This window comes from Mus pahari, chromosome 3 (assembly GCF_900095145.1).
Source record: "Mus pahari chromosome 3, PAHARI_EIJ_v1.1, whole genome shotgun sequence".
NCBI lineage: Eukaryota > Metazoa > Chordata > Mammalia > Rodentia > Muridae > Mus > Mus pahari.
The window spans coordinates 46,544,351-46,561,985 of record NC_034592.1 but is presented as its reverse complement, the minus strand read 5'-3'; the positions used below and the strand labels follow the sequence as shown (position 1 = coordinate 46,561,985).

General features: G+C 39.8%; 1 protein-coding gene across 19 annotated transcripts in view; it reads left to right on the top strand.

Moving 5' to 3' along the window:
- The window catches only part of Baz2b (bromodomain adjacent to zinc finger domain 2B), a 306,980-nt gene that overhangs the window by 135,969 nt on the left and 153,376 nt on the right, over positions 1–17,635 (top strand). The gene's annotated exons all lie outside the window — the stretch shown is intronic.

Below are 17,635 nucleotides of genomic sequence, written 5' to 3'. Positions count from 1 at the left end.
CTGATGCTTAAGGAAGCATTGTTACTTTCTCTTCAATACATCCTTTCCTCCTTTCCCTCCCTGCCCCCTTCCCTTGCTCTTCCTTTTCCTTCCTCCCTTTGTCTTCACTCTTTGTTGTGGTAGGATGGAATCCTGGCCTCACACATACTAGGCAAGTGCTGGATCACCACATTGTGTCCAAAGGGTTTTTTGTTTTGTTTTGTTTTGTTTTGTTTTGTTTTGTTTTATTTTGTTCGTAATCATCAGGGTTTTATTGATCTAATTGAATATTTTACAACAACGCACTAAAGCATTTCTCTGGGACCTTTCTATGCAGCTGTCCTGCTGTTACTCAAGTTAAAATTATTAAGTAGCTAATTGCAGTTGTTCTAAATCCAAGAATTTCAGGAAGAGGTGATGTTTGGCGTTATGGGATACTAAGTAAAGGCAAGTCTTCCTTTGAGATTAAGTGGTTGTGGTTAGAAACTTTACTTTGTGACAGTGGCTGGACTGTGAGTCCCTCTTCACATCCTCCAGTCAGGAGAGGAGAGGGAACTACAGCACTGACTTTGGGGGCCACCAAGCCTGGGTCAAGAAAGGTGATGATGAGTTATTGAAGACAGTGGGGAGAAAAGTCAGCAATCCATGGGATATCATGGATGCCATCAGGAGATGACATAGGAGGAAAGTTGTGGACTTTAGGATTGCAAAGTTAAGGATACAGGTAGCACTTCTGTGTTCTATAACATACAGGTATATATTTTAAAATGTTTTTAGCAATTTGTAGAAAAAAAGAAAGGAAATTACAATTGCTCTTCTTTCCCTCTATATTACAGTCCACACAGGTAATACAACTTTCACTGTTTTGGTTTTTTGGTGAGGAGCTTTGTCAGCTCCATCAAAGCTTGTGCGTGATCCTAAGTCCAGTCTCGTTAAAACTGTTTCCCTATCAGAAGATACCTAGTGACTTCCTGTTTCTCACTAGTTCAGATCCATATTCTAATTGGGTATCCTGATTGGCTCCTGAATACATGAAAACATTCAAGGATAATAACAATATTATATCCCATATAAATTACATGTGCTACATTACATATATTTTATGCCATTCTTATATCATTATTTTTACATAGAATATTCTTTTTTCTTTTCAAGGTTTAAAAATTTACTCTGATACAAGCATATCTTCCCCTGAAGCTCTGTGTATATTCAGTCATCTCTCTGAGGGCATATCTTCCCCTGAAGCTCTGTGTATATTCAGTCATCTCTCTGAGGGCTTCCCTAATCATCGTAATCAAAAGTGATTCTCTCTTCCTAACGGTTTGATAATACTTAATTTTTATTAGTTCTGTTTTAGTGATCATTGACTCTTATGTTTTGGATTGATTTTGAATACATCAACCTTTCACTGTACTTTCTACTGTACTCAGCAAGTGTTTGTTGGTAGTCATAAACATATTGGTAGCTAAATTACTTAATATCTTTAGTTTCTCCTATATTAAAATTGAATGAGGATTTCAGCGTGTGTATTGAACAGGGTACATAGGAAGGAAGATAGGTTTTAGGTTGATGTTGAGTGCAAGTAATGAGGTCACTGTGTGCTACTTTGCAACCTTACACCTTGGTATAGTCAACTATGAAGTGATGCACTGTGCTTACTTAAAAGGATTGTACTAATATTTAAATAGAATGTCTTACCTTTCTTGCTTATTATTTGTGTTAACTGTGGCTTGCTTCTTTATAGACTGCTAAGAGGCATGAAGTCAACTATAAAGACCTACACATCAAATTTTATGATATTCACAATTTATCGTAGCCCTTGCATGTTTGTTTCAATAGGTTTCCACCTTCTTCTATGTATATTTGTGCATGCCCTTGCATGTGTACATGTGTGTTGGGTGCATGTGCCAGATGGCAACCATGGTATCATACATACCTCAGGAGCCATTCACCGTGGTTTTTTTGAGCCAAGCTTGGTCACTAAGACCTGAGACCCCTAGATTAGGTTAGGCTTGCTAGACAGTGAGTCCCACGGCTCTGCCTTGTCCCCATCTCCTCAGCACCGGGATTACAAGTGTGGATACCACACCTACCTTATTATGGGTTCTGGGGATCAAACTCGGGTCCTCGTACTTGAACTACATGCCCTTTACAAGCTAGTCTGATCTCCTCAGTCTCCATATGTATCTATAATATACATAAGTTTATCAGGGTCACATACATCTCTGCCTTCCTGGTACTTTAATTTCTAGCAAGGAGGCATTCAATTAGAGCTACCGATGTAATATTCTTTTATTTGGGAAAGGCAATCATGTTTGACCAGAATGCTAACCTCTAGGCCAGAATAAACTTGAGAACAGTTCTGCCTGGACCTTGGAATATGGATAGAATTGGAGGGGTGATATTTTGTACAGAATTTAGGAGCATGGACGTGAGTCAGAAATGGTTATATTTTCCCTCTGTGGTTTATGTAATAGTTGTACTTAAAGATTCAGGTTTTCTTCCCTAGGAATTCTACTTCAATTTCAGGAGTGTAAGAAGAAATAACGTTCCCGAAGCACTCAGCACAGAGGAGAGCACATACTAACTTCTTTTGACTCTCATATACATTATCAACAGTTACTCGCCTAAGATATCAAGTATCTAGTTTTGTTTTGTTCTGATATAACTTGTATTATTGTTTTATGATTACCCTGTAACTTGATTAAAAATCTCTGCATAAGCCGGGCGGTGGTGGCGGCGGCGCACGCCTTTAATCCCAGCACTCGGGAGGCAGAGGCAGGCGGATTTCTGAGTTCGAGGCCAGCCTGGTCTACAGAGTGAGTTCCAGGACAGCCAGGGCTACACAGAGAAACCCTGTCTCAAAAAACAAAAACAAGAACAAACAAACAAAAGTCTCTGCATAGCATCTATACAAAGCATAATAGGATATTCCCATTAAAAGGTTGTGTGTGTGTTGAAGGGGCATGCTGCTGTGGGCATATGTTGTGCAGAGGACGGTAGGTAAGAGTCAGCTTTCTCCTTCTTCCATGTGGGTTCCGAGGGTCGGACTCAGATCATCATACAGGGGGTAGCACCTGTAGCTATTGAGCTATTTCACTGGCTTAGAATAATTCCCTCTTCTCGAATCCCCCCAATATTTTTTCTCTAAGAGAATATACATTTTTATTTGCATCCAGTTTTGTGTACATTGAATGTCATTGCAATGGCTAGCACTATAATTATTTGCATTTTTAAATAATCTTAATATTTTGCTATATACTTAATGATCTGTCATAAACACGCTTTAAATAACTTAAGTAGAGCGGCCAGAAAGGTGACCCAGAGGTTAAGAACACTGACTGCTCTTGGAGAGGACCTGGGTTCAATTCCCAGCATCCACATGGCAGCTCACAACTGTCTGGAACTCCAGTGTCAGGGCATCCAACACCCTCACACAGACACACATGCAGGCAAAACACCAATCCACATTTAAAAATATGAAGATAAATAATAAATAATTTGCTGGGCAGTGATGGTACATGCTATTTAATCCCAGCACTTGTTAAGCAGAGGCAAGCAGATCTCTTGAGTTTGTGGCCAGCCTGGTCCATAGATCAAGTTCCAGAACAGCTAAGAGTACACAGAGAAATTCTGTCTCAAACAACAACAACAAAAATTAATGTAATTCGTATTTCTATTAAAATTCCCTTTTTCCTTGGTAATTTTATTATGAATGTTATTTCAAATTTGTAGTTCTACACAAATAGAAACCAACTTCATAATTGATACTTAGAATAATATAATCTTACAGTGTCTCTATGATTAGAAATGTCAGTGTTAGGTTATAAATTTTAATATTAGTTAGGCTTCTGTCCCCAGATAAAAGGAAAACCTGGTCAGATTTGGCAATAACATGTGCATGCCGTCTGCTGCTCTCACTCCTCTGAGTAGGGAGTAAACAGTGATGGTGTGTGCACAGTGTGCCCTGCTTGTGTTTCTGTCGTTTGAGACACAAGGAATGTGCATAGCTCTAGCTGGCCTGGAACTCACTGTGGAAGGCCTGGACTCAGCTCACAGCTGTCCTGTTTGTCTTCTGAGAGCAGGGGTGGGAGACACGATCTGTCCAGCTGAATAGAAGGCTTCCTCACAGGAAGAGGTGGGGCACTGTGGCTTCCTCCTCTCTTGATGAAATGTAGCTGTGGTAATTGGACCATGGCTGGAGACCATGTGCTGAGAAGGGGACAAAGGGAGTCTCCAGAATGCCCTGATGTACCTGGCCGGCCCCGTGTTTCATGTCTTCTCTTCTTGTGGCAGAGTTCAATTTCTGTGTTGCATAAACTTCTGGTTTTGTGTTACTATGAATGGCTTAAGCTAACCTTGTTAACACTAAGATAGCTTCAGTTTTTAGGAAGAAAACCTCTACCATTGGGAAAAGTTGTGGGGTTTGTTTGTGTGTGTGTTTTTTTTAAATTTTTCCCTTGTTACTTACTTGAATTCTACTGTTATTTTGGTAGTTTGAGTTTTAGGAGATTAGAAAAACCATATCCAGTCACTGTCTTTTCCAGACAAATCAAGCCATTCCCTCCTGGAGGTTTAGCCCTGTAATCCCAGCTACCCAAGAGGCCGAGGTTAGGAGGTCTCAAGTTCAAGACCTGGCATAGCCACATAGTATGTTCATAGCCAGCCTGGGCTTTTTGTGATCTCTCTCAAAATGCAAGAGTATAAAGGGCTGTACCTGTAGCTCAGTGGTAGAGTACTTACTAAGCATGTGCGAACTCCTTGGTTCCATGTGTGTAAGACAGGTTGAGATGAACAGGTGTACATATTTTATTTCAGTACTGTTGAAATATAAAGTTTTTGTTAGCGAGTGCAATTAGGATGTCAAATCTTTAATGAAAATGAAGTTAGGAATCTAATGATAGGTTCTTTTAATATTAATAGTTTTAATATTACTTAGGTTTTTCTGTTACATATTTTTAATACCAATGCACTCATCAAGGCTCATTTTATTTGAACCTTTAACAATTTAGATGACGTAGTATTACATTGTACAAATGGATAAGCTGAGATGTCCCCAGTGTATTGTAGTGGTTAGTAATGATTCTTGTTAAATCATTATCTGTAACCAGCCATTTCCATAACAGGCTTGTTGTCTATTACCTGACCACTATTTTCCCGCTTATAACACTGAAGCTAGAGAGTTTAGAAAGTCTGTACAGGAATTTTTAGTCTTCATGTAAGCCCAACATGCTAAAAAAGTCAATAATATAAAATAAAGTTAAATATAATATAATCTATAGCATATAGTAGAGCTATAAAATATCTTAGACATTTTGAATCAGAATATTTTATAAAAGATCTTCAGAATTACTGTATAGCAACCATCTAATGTACTTTATATAAATCCATTTCTATTGCTTTTTTTTTTTTTTTTTTTTTAGATTTATTTATTTATATAGGTGAATACACTGTAGCTGTCTTCAGACACACCAGAAGAGGGCATCAGATCCCATTCCAGGTGGTTGTGAGTTACCATGTGGTTGCTGGGAATTAAACTCAGGACCTCTAGAAGAGCAGACAGTGATCTTAACCCCTGAGCCATCTCTCCAGCCCTCTATTGCTGTTCTTAAATGTGTATTTGAATAAAAGAAGCTTTCCATTCAGCCATGATACATCCTCTAAAAGTTTTACACTGTTATATCTGCTTTCAGTGGTGAGCATGGAGAGCGCATGTGGTTTTGCAGTTGAACAGTTGCATGTGTAATGACACTGTTTCACAGACTTGCTATACCCTTGATGGTTTTTAAACTGGATCTTCCTTAGGTAGTCTTTCAAAAGCTAGGATCACAGGTGTGTACTGTCACATCTGTCACTGGCTTTTGAACATGTGAAGGTGGACAAAGTTAAAACATCAGTTGATTTAAGCATACCTTCTTATTTATTTGTCTGCTTGAAATGGGACACAAATTTAAAAGGTCTAGGAATAATCGCAGACGCATTAGAGACTGTAGAAGAAAGACTTGTTTCTCATGATGATACTGTGGGGACTAGGAACTAGACCACATAAACCGTTTTCAGTTACGGCTGCTTGGAGTTTAATTTGGTTGGAGTAGTATTCTCTTCTCATATTTTGTAAGACCCTGAGGTGCACATGTACTACAAGGTGTGTGTGTACAGACATAATAGTCAAGGAGCCAGTGACATGCAAGGGCAGTCAGCCCATTCAGTGTCACACACTGAGTTACGGGATTTCACTATTGTAGTTTGTTCTTTTCATATATTTATAAAATCTGTAGTAAGAAAGCATTTCTGTAAAAATGGAAAAAAGCTTTTTATTGTACAGCAGCAACCCTTTGAGTTACCACGGTATGGGTGTTTTAAGAAGTCTTAGCACTGATATGTCTTTCAGAACACCACGTCCACAGGATATGCCCGTGGTAATGTAAGATAGAATGCCTGGACTTGGCAGCACACAAAGGACACTATGCCTCATGATTGCACTCGTGTTCCCTGGTTTCTCCATGCTCAAGACACCCCTGGACTTTTGATATTAAAATTGATAATTTTTCTTTCTTCATTGCTCTCGTCATCAAATATTCCTGTCTATCTTTTTCTAAAGATTCATAGTGTCTCTGTCAGCTTTGTGGAAAGAAAACAAATTGGAAAACATCCACTTGGCTTTAAGTTTAATGCTATAGTTTATTTCAAATTTCGCTTTCTTCATAGAACATTATCAGAATTAGAGCGATCTTCCATTCATGTTTCTACCATCTATTGTTTCTATTATCCAGTGTTCTTCTGTATGGGGACTTTCAGGCCTGAATACACTTACTCTTATCTTTTAGGTTTGAGGTGAGCCCAGACTGTTTAGAGAAGAGAATAATACATATGTGTATGTATGTGTATTTTTTCCTTACTAGCATCTATGTGAATACACGCATGCCTACACACACACACACACACACACACACACACACACGCACACGCACACACACATATATATATACATAGACACAAATAAATACACATATGTATATGCATATATGTATGTATATACATATAGATACGAGTGAGAAAGATACTCTAAAATTTTCCATTATTAATATAAAAATTAATGTAAATGTATTCCTAGATCATTAAAGATATCCACTCTAGAACTGGTATCTGCCAAATGTTTTCAGGGGTGTGACTTTATTTATATTGGTCTAATGAGACTCTACTCTCAAAATACACTTGATATGAAAGCGATTTACTTGTGCCATTAAAGACTTGATAGCATACTAAGCCAAATCAAAGTATTGTATTTTTGTAGCAAGAAATGGAGAGATTATTACTTAAATTGTTCAGACATACCACAGTACACGTATTACAAATTCAAATGTGGTTAGAAAGTGTAATGGTTAGTGTTTTCAACCTGATAGAAACTAAGCTGATCTAGGAGCTGGACCTCTGAGCATGCTCGAAGGAGATTGTCTTGTTCTGCTAGTTGAAGATCCATCTTAATTGCTGGTGGGACCTGGGTTTGCATAAGTGAAAAAATTGAACTGAGCAGTTACTTACATCCAGTAACTGCTGTCTTCTGATCATGGATGGAAGGACTGTAACCTGGAACTGTTCGCTAAGCAGAGCCTTTTCTCCCTTAAGCTGCGCTTTGGCAGAGTATTTTATTATAGCAATAAGAGAAGAACTAGGGCAGAATGTGTTACTGAGAAAGAGGGCTGCTGCTGATAAACACAACTTCATAGCTTTTAGGACTTGGAACTATTTTGTTGGAAGAATGTGAGAGTTTGGAATGTTGTGCTGGAAACATCAATGAATGCTGGAATCATAGCACAAAGAGCCAGCCTTTTGTTTGTTTGTTTGAGACATCGTCTTTCTATATAGCCCTGGCTGTTCTGGAACTTGCTATGTAAACCAAGCTGGTCTCGAATTACAGAGATCCACATTTACAGCGATCCATGTTCCTCTGCCTCTCAAGTGCTGGCTTGATGGGTCGTTCTGCAGTAGCTTAGCAGGTGGGAGTGGCGAGGGAGATGGAGATAGCTCTGACCTACGTTATGAGGGTTCAGATGGGGAATAAGTAGTCTATCAGGAAATGGGATATGGACTGTTTTGTGATATGTTGGCCACTAAGCTGGCTTTATTTACTTAGCTCCTGCCAACCTAAGTGAAGTTAAATTATGAGCTGATGGAGTACTTTGGTAGGGCCGGGCTGTGCTGAGAAGCCAGCTGTGGTTGCTGAGGAGATGTGGATAAGCCTGCTGTCATCTTCCTGGGTAGCAGAGGAGTCAGGAGAGCAAAGCCCCACGGACGGAAGGCTCCAGTCCAAGTGTAAAGGACTCAAGCCCTGAAAGCAACTGCCTAGGGCAGTAGGGTGGCCCCCTTGATAAAGCGATCTTGCATTGAGAAGTGAATTCCCAAGAGGTTCCAGTCACAGCAGACCTGAGGGGATGAGGCTACAGCAGCAATAAGGCAGGGATATTGTATGCAGAGAGAATAGAAACCAGCAGATGCTATGGGAGGTAGTCACAGGACTGCATGTGTGTGTGTGGGGGGGGGGCACGGTAGTAAGGTTGATTGTAGAGCATTTTCCTAGCAGGTGTGAAGCCTTAGGTCCAATCCCTAGGGCCATAGCCTCCAAATGTGAAGTCAAGTCAAGCCACTGGGGGGTTTCCTTTCCTTAGATTTGTATCCACCTCCTTGGTTAATGTTTAATGCGATTGTTTCATAGTTAACACTTTTTATATTGGATGCTGTAAAGGAATCAACCATGTTTAATTCATTAGTGACACTAAATCATAATGATAAATCTTCAGGCCTTGTATGAATATATATTTCTGCCATTATTTCATGATTTTGTCCCTAAGCTATACACTTGTAGCATACTTAAGAAAGTCCCATTATCTTGGTTCAATAAACATTGTATTCTTTTTAACTTGTTAAATTTAGAAAAGTAGAAAATAGCTGGGTAGTGGTAGCTCAGCCTTTAATCCCAGCACTTGGGAGGCAGAGACAGGCGGATTTCTGAGTTTGAGGCCAGCCTGGTCCACAGAGTGAGTTCCAGGACAGCTAGGGCTATACAGAGAAACCCTGTCTCAAAAAACCAAAAAAAAAAAAAAAAAGTAGAAAATACACTGTTACCATTTTCTCAAAGTTTATAGTCCAGGGAAAAAGAGATGTAAAATGAATAGAACAGAATTACTATATACCTTGGGGAAAATGTACATAATATATCTTATGAACATTAAAAGACAGGTGTAATGGCTACTTATGGTTGTCAATTTGACTATATCTGGAATGAACTACAATCCAGAATTGAAGGGCTCATCTGTGATACAGATCTTGAGGCTGGAAGACACAGGATTCAAGCCTGGATCTTGGCATGCAGATCTTGAGGCATAGTGGCTATGAAAAGCTTAGGCCCAGGCAAGGCAGTACAGGCCTTTAATCCCAGGAGACTAAGGCAAGGAGATCTGAGTTCAAGATCAGTTTGGGACAAAACAAGTCCCAGATCTAGCAGTTGCTCCATCCCACATGGGTAGTTGTTTCAGCTGGGCTGTAGAAGTAGATTCTAACAGATGTGCTGGCAAGTAAGTGCAAGTGGTGAAGTAGAGCAAATCTTCCTTCTTCTAGTGCCTTTATGGAGGTCTCCAGCAGAAGGTGTGGCCCAGAATAAAGGTGTGTACCACCATGGGTGTGGCTGCCTGCTTATAGCTCTGCCCTGGGACGGTGGGAAGTCAGTTATGGCAGAGAGCTCTGGTTTCTATCCAAAGACCCTGCCTCACTTAGTAAGATGAAAGAACAATCAAGGATGATCACAATATCAACTGTGGAGCTCCACGTGTATGTGTGTCTGCTTTTTGAACCATGGGTGCTGATACTGTAAACTATCTTTTGAAAGCACTTATGATTTCTAATTATAACAAGTTTCCACAGATATATATTAATACATGCACACGTGCACACGCGCGCGCGCGCACACACACAGAAGTTGAATTAGTTTTCATAATAAAGGTTGAAAAGCATTGTTACTCTGTTGCAGGTAGTTCCTGATCACAGTTTTTCAACATATTGCAAAAGTAGCATTCATTCAGTAGAAACTACTTTCAGTTTTGAACTGTGATCTTTTTCTGGCCTAGTGACACTCTTATTATGCTGGGCAGTGGCAGCAAACCCAGCTTATCAGCCCTGAGTCGACAGGGTAAACATCTGTGCCCTAACGTGTTGCTAGACCATAATATTCTATAGCTTGAGTGTATTAAGTATATATATTTAAATTAACATTGACTTTGCAACTTCACAGATGCTGAGTGTCTGCATTACCCTGTCCCTGTCTGTTTTCTTTTGCCTTTCATTGCCCACACTTTTAAGTTGTTGGAGTTTTGGTGGTTGGGGTGGGGTACCGGGCATCTGAGCATCTGCTTGTCACACACACATACTGTAAAAGAATTGCTGTTTGACAGGAGGTTCTTTAGCAAATTTTGCCAATTAGTTCTTTGAAAACGGGATTATGGTTATAAAACAGGACCAAGTAGACAGCCTGGTACAATCATACAAAAAAATAGGGCTTGAATTTTATGGGATTCCCACATAAAAAAGCATGGTGGTGTGTGCTTGTAATCCCAGCCCTGAGATTTAGTCCCATACCGCTGCACTTCATGCTTCAGAACTATCTAGCGATCATAGCACCTGTATCTGTGCTTAGCTATGATAGGGATTAAACATTTGAATCTGATTGCTCTACACAATACTACATATGAGGTATGTTTATGGTAGCTATCCTATTGTTTATTACTGAAGTGGAAATTTAAGCACTACTATTCCATTCAAAAATATGAACTTTTCAAAATATTTTATGAATCCCTGAGAGATGGCTCAGTGGTTCAGAGCATGCACATAATGCTCCTGCAGAGGACTAAATCCAGGGTTCTCAACACCTACAGAAGGTCCTCACAGCCTCTGTGACCACCTCCATGGGGACCTGGTGACTCTGGTCCTCTGGGCACACACACACATGTGTAACCTCCATTAGCCACCCAGAGATACAGATAATTAACAACAAAAGTAAATCTTCAGGAACGATTTCTATCATGGGATGTGAACTTCTTTAGGATAAAACTGCCGTCCCTACTCTGTCTGTTGCTGGTGTTGGGATCTAAGTCCCCAGTCTTGTCTGCATAGTCGCTCAACTGACTGACTTTTAAAGTGTGTCTTTGTAGGCATTGGTTATATGTTCAGCAAATGTTTATACAGCATAATTTCACAATACTGTGACTCAATTTTTTCTGTTTTCTGAAGTGCCATTTAGAGATAAGATAATAATTTTAGACTTGGGGACCAATAGTATGTTACCATAAACAGTAAGTCACTTATATCTTTTCATACATCATACATTGAACACTATCCAAAGAATTATAAACAGAGTAACTCTAGATGCAAGGGCTTGTATGGAAGTTTTATGTGAAGAGAAAGTTGGAGTTGTTAGCTAAAGTTATCTGTGCATTCTGTAGCTAGTACTCTGTATTCTCAGATGTTTCTGTCTTAACTACTGTACTGTGATCACTTTTACAAGTGGAATATGGATTTAGTAAAATGAATTTTACTAGCTGTTTTGGTTACTTCGGCATTGGCATGACCTAAATGCTCAACAGAAACAACACAAGGAAGGAGAGGCTTGTGTTTTCAGTCTGGGAGGAAGGGTATGGCAGCTCTGGTGTCAGTGGGAGCATATGACAGACTCTTTATGTGGATGCCGACATGGAGGTGAGAGAGCTAGAGCAGGACCCAGCACCTGTAACCACAGTCCTCATCCTTGTGACCTCTCCACCTGGTGTGCACTGCCTTATAAAGACTCCAGAGTCCTCCCAGTGCTGCCAGCAGCCACTGAGCTAAGCACTCAATGCAGGAGCTCGTGGGGGAATCTTTAAATACAAACCTTAACACTAGTCATTTTATTTCTCAAATAAAATAAAGGTATTTCAATCAGAAAGAAATGATTTGGGAGGTCCAAGACTTTGGGTAGAGGGACATATTTTCTCCCCAGAGAATAGGAATTTATTATGTTTGAGTGGGTATAGTACTTGCTAATTTAATTATGTCTTGGGTTGAGTATAATGTTAATGGCAAATAAATACTGAGGAAGTAAAAGCTCTGGAATATGATTTTAATTATTTATCATCATACTCTTTAAATGAAATAAAGCAAGTTGCTTGAAGTTAACCCCTATGTGTATGTTTCTTAAAATCAATTACATTTCTATCAAAATTAAAGTCACAAATTGAAAATATGTGTTTGGAATAAAAATCATTACAGAACATTATTTAAATTTGAACTTCATTTGTAATAAAACTGATTCATTTCACTTGTTTAATACTTATATCCAGAAGTAAATATCGTATCATGGGAACAAATATGAGTGCTTTTTAAAACAGTTTTTATTATATGTGTATGCGCATGCCTGGTACCTGCTGGGGTCAGAGGAGGATGTTGGAGCCTCTGGAACTGGACTTAGGGTTGGTTTCAAGTCACCATGTGGATACTTGGATGCGGCCCCAAGTCTTCTGCAAGAGCACTGAGTTAACTCTTCAGCCCCCAAGTTTTTATTTGAAATTATGAGGACTCTTCATGCAAAATGGCAATGCAGTATGTCAGTACAATGTTAATTTACCTGTGGCTTCCCTTGTTACATGAAGCACTCTGCTGACTTTTTATTGACAAATGTGACGGTCTCCTTGGCATTTATCACATTTATAAGGCAGGTTTTACTATTTCTCATGTCTCCTCCTCCTTCTTTGTAAATCTACTTAGTCAAGTTATGTTTAAACACAAAGACTCTATTTCTCCTGGCTTTTCCTATGCCCTCCCAAGGGGTACATAAGGAATGTGTGTGGCTGGCTGCAGCGGCAGAGTAGGCTTTGAAGAGCTGACTTGGCCGTTAGTGTTTGAGCCGTTGTGCAACTGTATGCACCTCCTGGAGAAAAGTCTCTCCTAGTTTTCTTTTGTTTTGTTTTGATATAGTGCTTTCTCTTGGGTCTTCAATCTATCAGAATTAAGATCTTTAGAAGATTGGCCACCTCCATAACTTGAAATCTGTAGAGGAAGGAAGACAATGCATTACACACAAAGCTGAAGGGTCTGAAGATGCATTTAAGTCAAGTGTTCTCACTTTGGAGAAAAGAGAACCTCAGAGTGACATTATGTGACATGTGTATTATTGCATAGACTGTGGCATTAGTATCTTAATTCTGTATCTAGTTTTTTTTTTTTTTTTAATATTAGGTGATTTTCTTTTGGTGTGTTCTCTCTCTATGTCTCTTTCTGTCTCTCTGTCTGTCTCTATGTCTCAATCTCTCTGTTTCTCCCCCCTCTCCCACCTTCCCTCCTTCCCTCCCTTTCCCTCCCTCACTCATTCTCTCTCATGTTGGTTTAAGAAGGATCTGCCAGTCAGTGGTGGTACACACCTTTAATCCCAGCACTCCTGAGGCATAGGCAGTTGGAGTTTCTGATCTCTGAGTTTGAGACCAGCCTGGTCTATAAGAGTGAGTTCCAGGACAGTCAGGGTTACACAAGGAAACCCTGTCTTGAAAAACAAAACCCAAACAAACAAACAAACAAACAAACAAAAAAACCCAGGAAGGTGTGTGGGGGGGAGTGATCCTGTTTCCGGCCCGCTAGCTACTGTGTGTAAAAGTCACCAGTTTCCACCTTAAAAGGAGACTGACCCTTGACATCTCTGTAGATTACCCTTTCCCTTCTGATTCCAGGCAGCCAGCCCTTAAAAGGACACATGATGTTGCTCCTGTATTGCTTAAGGCCTTTATTTCCCCATCCATCCCCACCACTACCATCTCCAGCTCATGCTTAGCCAGCTCTGTCCACTAAGTACTTTCTGTTTCCAGGATGATGTCTCCTCTTCTCACATTGTAGGTAACACCACCACATTAGCATATCTGAAGTCATGATTTCTTTTTCTCACATTTATTTAGGTTATTGTTATTTTTGTGGAATAATCTTTTCTCACATCTCTGTGTAGTCAAATGCTGCACATCCTGGAACACCCAACTCAGATTTATTTCCTTTTGGGTTCTGGCTGAAAGGGAGTATGACTTGCAAAATCTGGAATCAAGAGGCTTCTTTATCGTTGCCGTCTGAACACAGGGTGTTCTCTTATCGTGGAATGCCGGAGCAGGAAGGCTGTGCACGTCATTTCTTCCACTCACTTTACTTTCTGCTAAGTGACTTTCCTGGACTTGAAAGAATCTGGAGTGTTCAGGCCAGAGGCATAAACAGATGCAACTCTCCTGACTCCAATCCAGTGCTTTCCATCATTTTACACTTCCCTCACTGGTCAATTCAGGAACTCTTTTACCAGAGATTTTATTACTTGCTTAAGACCAAGAACCTTGTTTTAAACTGTTTTTGTATTCCCCATAATAGTTTGCATGTCAGCAGGTTTTAATTCTTCCTTTGTCTTGTAGAGAACACTTACTTTCCAGTAGGAGTAAAGTCTCAAGCCTGACATGGCTGTGTATCAGCACTTGGGAACCTGGGCTAAGAGGCTTCTGACTTCAAAGCCAGCCTAGGTTATTTAAGTGAGACCTTTTCTCGAAATAAAAAGAGAATGATATTTTAAATAAAAGTGTATGTCCATGTTTAAAGATAGTAATAGACAAATATTATGGTATATTTGTTTAAAAGGGATGGGGAAACTGGCTTTGAATTTACTATGTAACTGAGGGTGTCTTGAACTCCTTAATCTTCCCGTCTCTATCTCTAATGGGATTATAGACTTGTACCATCACCCAGTTTATATGCTCTTATGGATCCAAAGTAGAACTTTTGTATATACTGGATAAGCACTTTACCAACTGGGCTACATGTCCTGCCCCCCAAAGTATTTTTAATAGTCTTGATAGTAACCATCTGTCTTTAAAGCTTTATTGAACACAAAATAGTGGGAAACAACAGAATATAATTAAAAATTTTCATTCTATTTTAGATTTGGCTTGCTGTGTTCACAGCACTGACTTAAGAATAAAACTAATATTACATCATTGTTGTAATGTCAATTTCTAAGGAGATGAGCGATTTTATTTAAGAAAATCAACAGTTTTGAGTGGATAAGGATTTATTGCAGGAGGATTTGTAGTATGAGCAAGGAAGGCACTGGATTCATAGTTCCACCCTCCAAAAGGTAGCAGATTTTATTAAATCACATAATTAATAATTACTTACTATTTTATGTGTGTCTATGTGCATGTTTTTATATGGGCATGTGCATCCATACCATGTGTGGAAGTCAGAGGATGAACAACTTGTGGACATTGGTTTTCTCCTTCCACCCTGGGAGTCCAGAAGACTAACACGGATGGGGTGGTGACAAGGGCCTCACTGCACTGAGCAGTCTCACCAGCAGGAAAATATGACAGCGTTCTGTTGTTCTGATTTCAGAAGTCGTTATTGAGAACTGCCTTGTGGAGTCTTTTGGGTTTTAACATTTTATGAATATGCCTAACTTAAAGTTTGTAAGTACAGCAACCAGAAGCACATGCACTGTATAATTCTTTTGCAGCCCAGCATGAATGAAAATGGGGCATTAGAGGGCAGCTTAAAACCTCTGTGCGCCTGTGTGTGGGGAGATTCATCATCTGCCGTAGATGTATTACAGAGGTGACACCAAGGTGAAAAGCAGGCTTGCAGAATGGTTGGAAATCATTGATATTCTAACTTGGAGGCTGTAAATGGCTCAGTGGCAGATGGAGTCTTTGTCAAGGAAGAAAAATGGCAGCTTTCTAGTACATAGATGCTTTGCTAGCCACTCAGCACACAGGCTGTGACCTTTCCGTATTCAGAGACTTTTCTAGGCTCTAATAAATTGTCCTCCGCCTTTATTCTCCAAAAGTAGATAAATAGTAGTCATTACATTTGAGTACAAATTGAGGTGTTTCATTATGAAGATGCATAAACGTGTTTTATTGTCTGTTCTTTAAGGAAGTAGGCTTTTAAGGGAATTTGCATTTCTTGTGGTCAGAAACCCCGCTTTTGTCAGTTGATTTGCAATATTAAAAGCACCTAATATAGTTTTAAAGTCTTTGTTTTAGGATAAAAGAATATTATAATTTGAAAGTATGCTAGAAACTCCTAGACCAACGTACCGAGTTTACAGATGAAGAGAGCAAGACTCAGGCTATCCAGGCAGCTTTGCCAGTTACTGTTAAGTCTGGAATCAGGACAAATGGCTGAGGTGCCTGTTAAACACCTCAGAGCAGATCTGGCCTCCAAGTTCTCCCAGCATCTCCTGAGTCCCTCCATTTACAGGCTTTGGCTGGCATGCCCTGCCCCCTTCCTGAGCCCTCTGCCTCCTTTCCCCAGCTGTCCTTCCCTGTATAACCCTGACATTTTTGTTACTTAGCCTTTTTTCCTACCTTTTACCCTCCTGGCCTCTTGGTCTCTAGGTCTCCCCTTTCTCTTCTCCTCACATGGCCTGGCTCAGGGTCACGTCCACGCTGAACTCTCCTAGATGTTTCTGCCTCTGGCTATGATCGCCCCTCTGTTCTGTTCTGTTCTTTCTTTTTTTTTTTTTTTTTTTTATTCAATCATGACTTACAGATTGATAGATTTTGGATTGTTGTACATATCGTATAAGTTATTTTCAATTTTGTAAATGCTACTTTAAGTAAAATTAAAAATACTAAATAGAAGGCACATACTTCTTAATATCTGTATAATAAAAGCAACCGAGAGTCTTATGTATTATTCAGCTTCAGGTATTTTTGTTTTATTAAAATCACAGCATTCATTCTAATGTGATCACTAGAGTGAACAAAAGTTTGTAGTTGTTTTGCATGGGCTATGAAGCGCTGAGCACCAGGTTTGTAACCGCCTAGGAAATGTCTATGTCCTGAGCAAGGGAGGCACTCATACAAGTTGCACACCTAGAGTGGACAGTTCACCCCACACCTTTCAGCTCTGTGACGCTGTGGCAGCGCTGTGCGCACTCGGCAGTCACTCCACTTTAAAGTTTGAATGTTGAGCTTTCGCTGGGCCAGCAAAGGTGGGAAGATACTCTTGGTGTAGAACGCCAGAAGTCCCACAGGCCTGTCAGCTGTGAAGTCAGAAGGCTAAACAGCAGTAGTCTATGTTACACTGTGTATATTTCTGCCGCGAACATCTCCCTTCCACTGCATTTATTGGGATAGAACTTGCAGTATCTATTTTGTATTGTGTTGACTGATGTGAGTTTAGAAACACTGCACTTGATGTTAAAATACTTAAAACATTTTGTAGATTGTATTCTGAGATATTTTGAAAAAAATCCTTGTACATGTCTGTGAGAATTTATTTTGATTTTTAGTGGAGTTGTATCTGTGAGAGTATATATTACCATATAGAGAATGGTTCAGTTCAGTGACTAACGAACATTAGAAAGCAATGGAAACACCACGCATCTGAAATCTACCATAGCACTCGGCAGTCTCTAGAGTGAGAGCAGGGAGTCATGGGTCTCAGTGCAGACAAAGGCCTTTGCCTTAGACGGTGCATGCTACAACCTCAGATGCAGACTGACGAGTCTGAGCCAGTGTCTACAGTTAAGGGAGAACATCTACCATCAGATATACTAAAATCCTGTCTGTGCATTGTAGAAAGGTAAAATAAAAAGTCTTTTTTTTTTTTT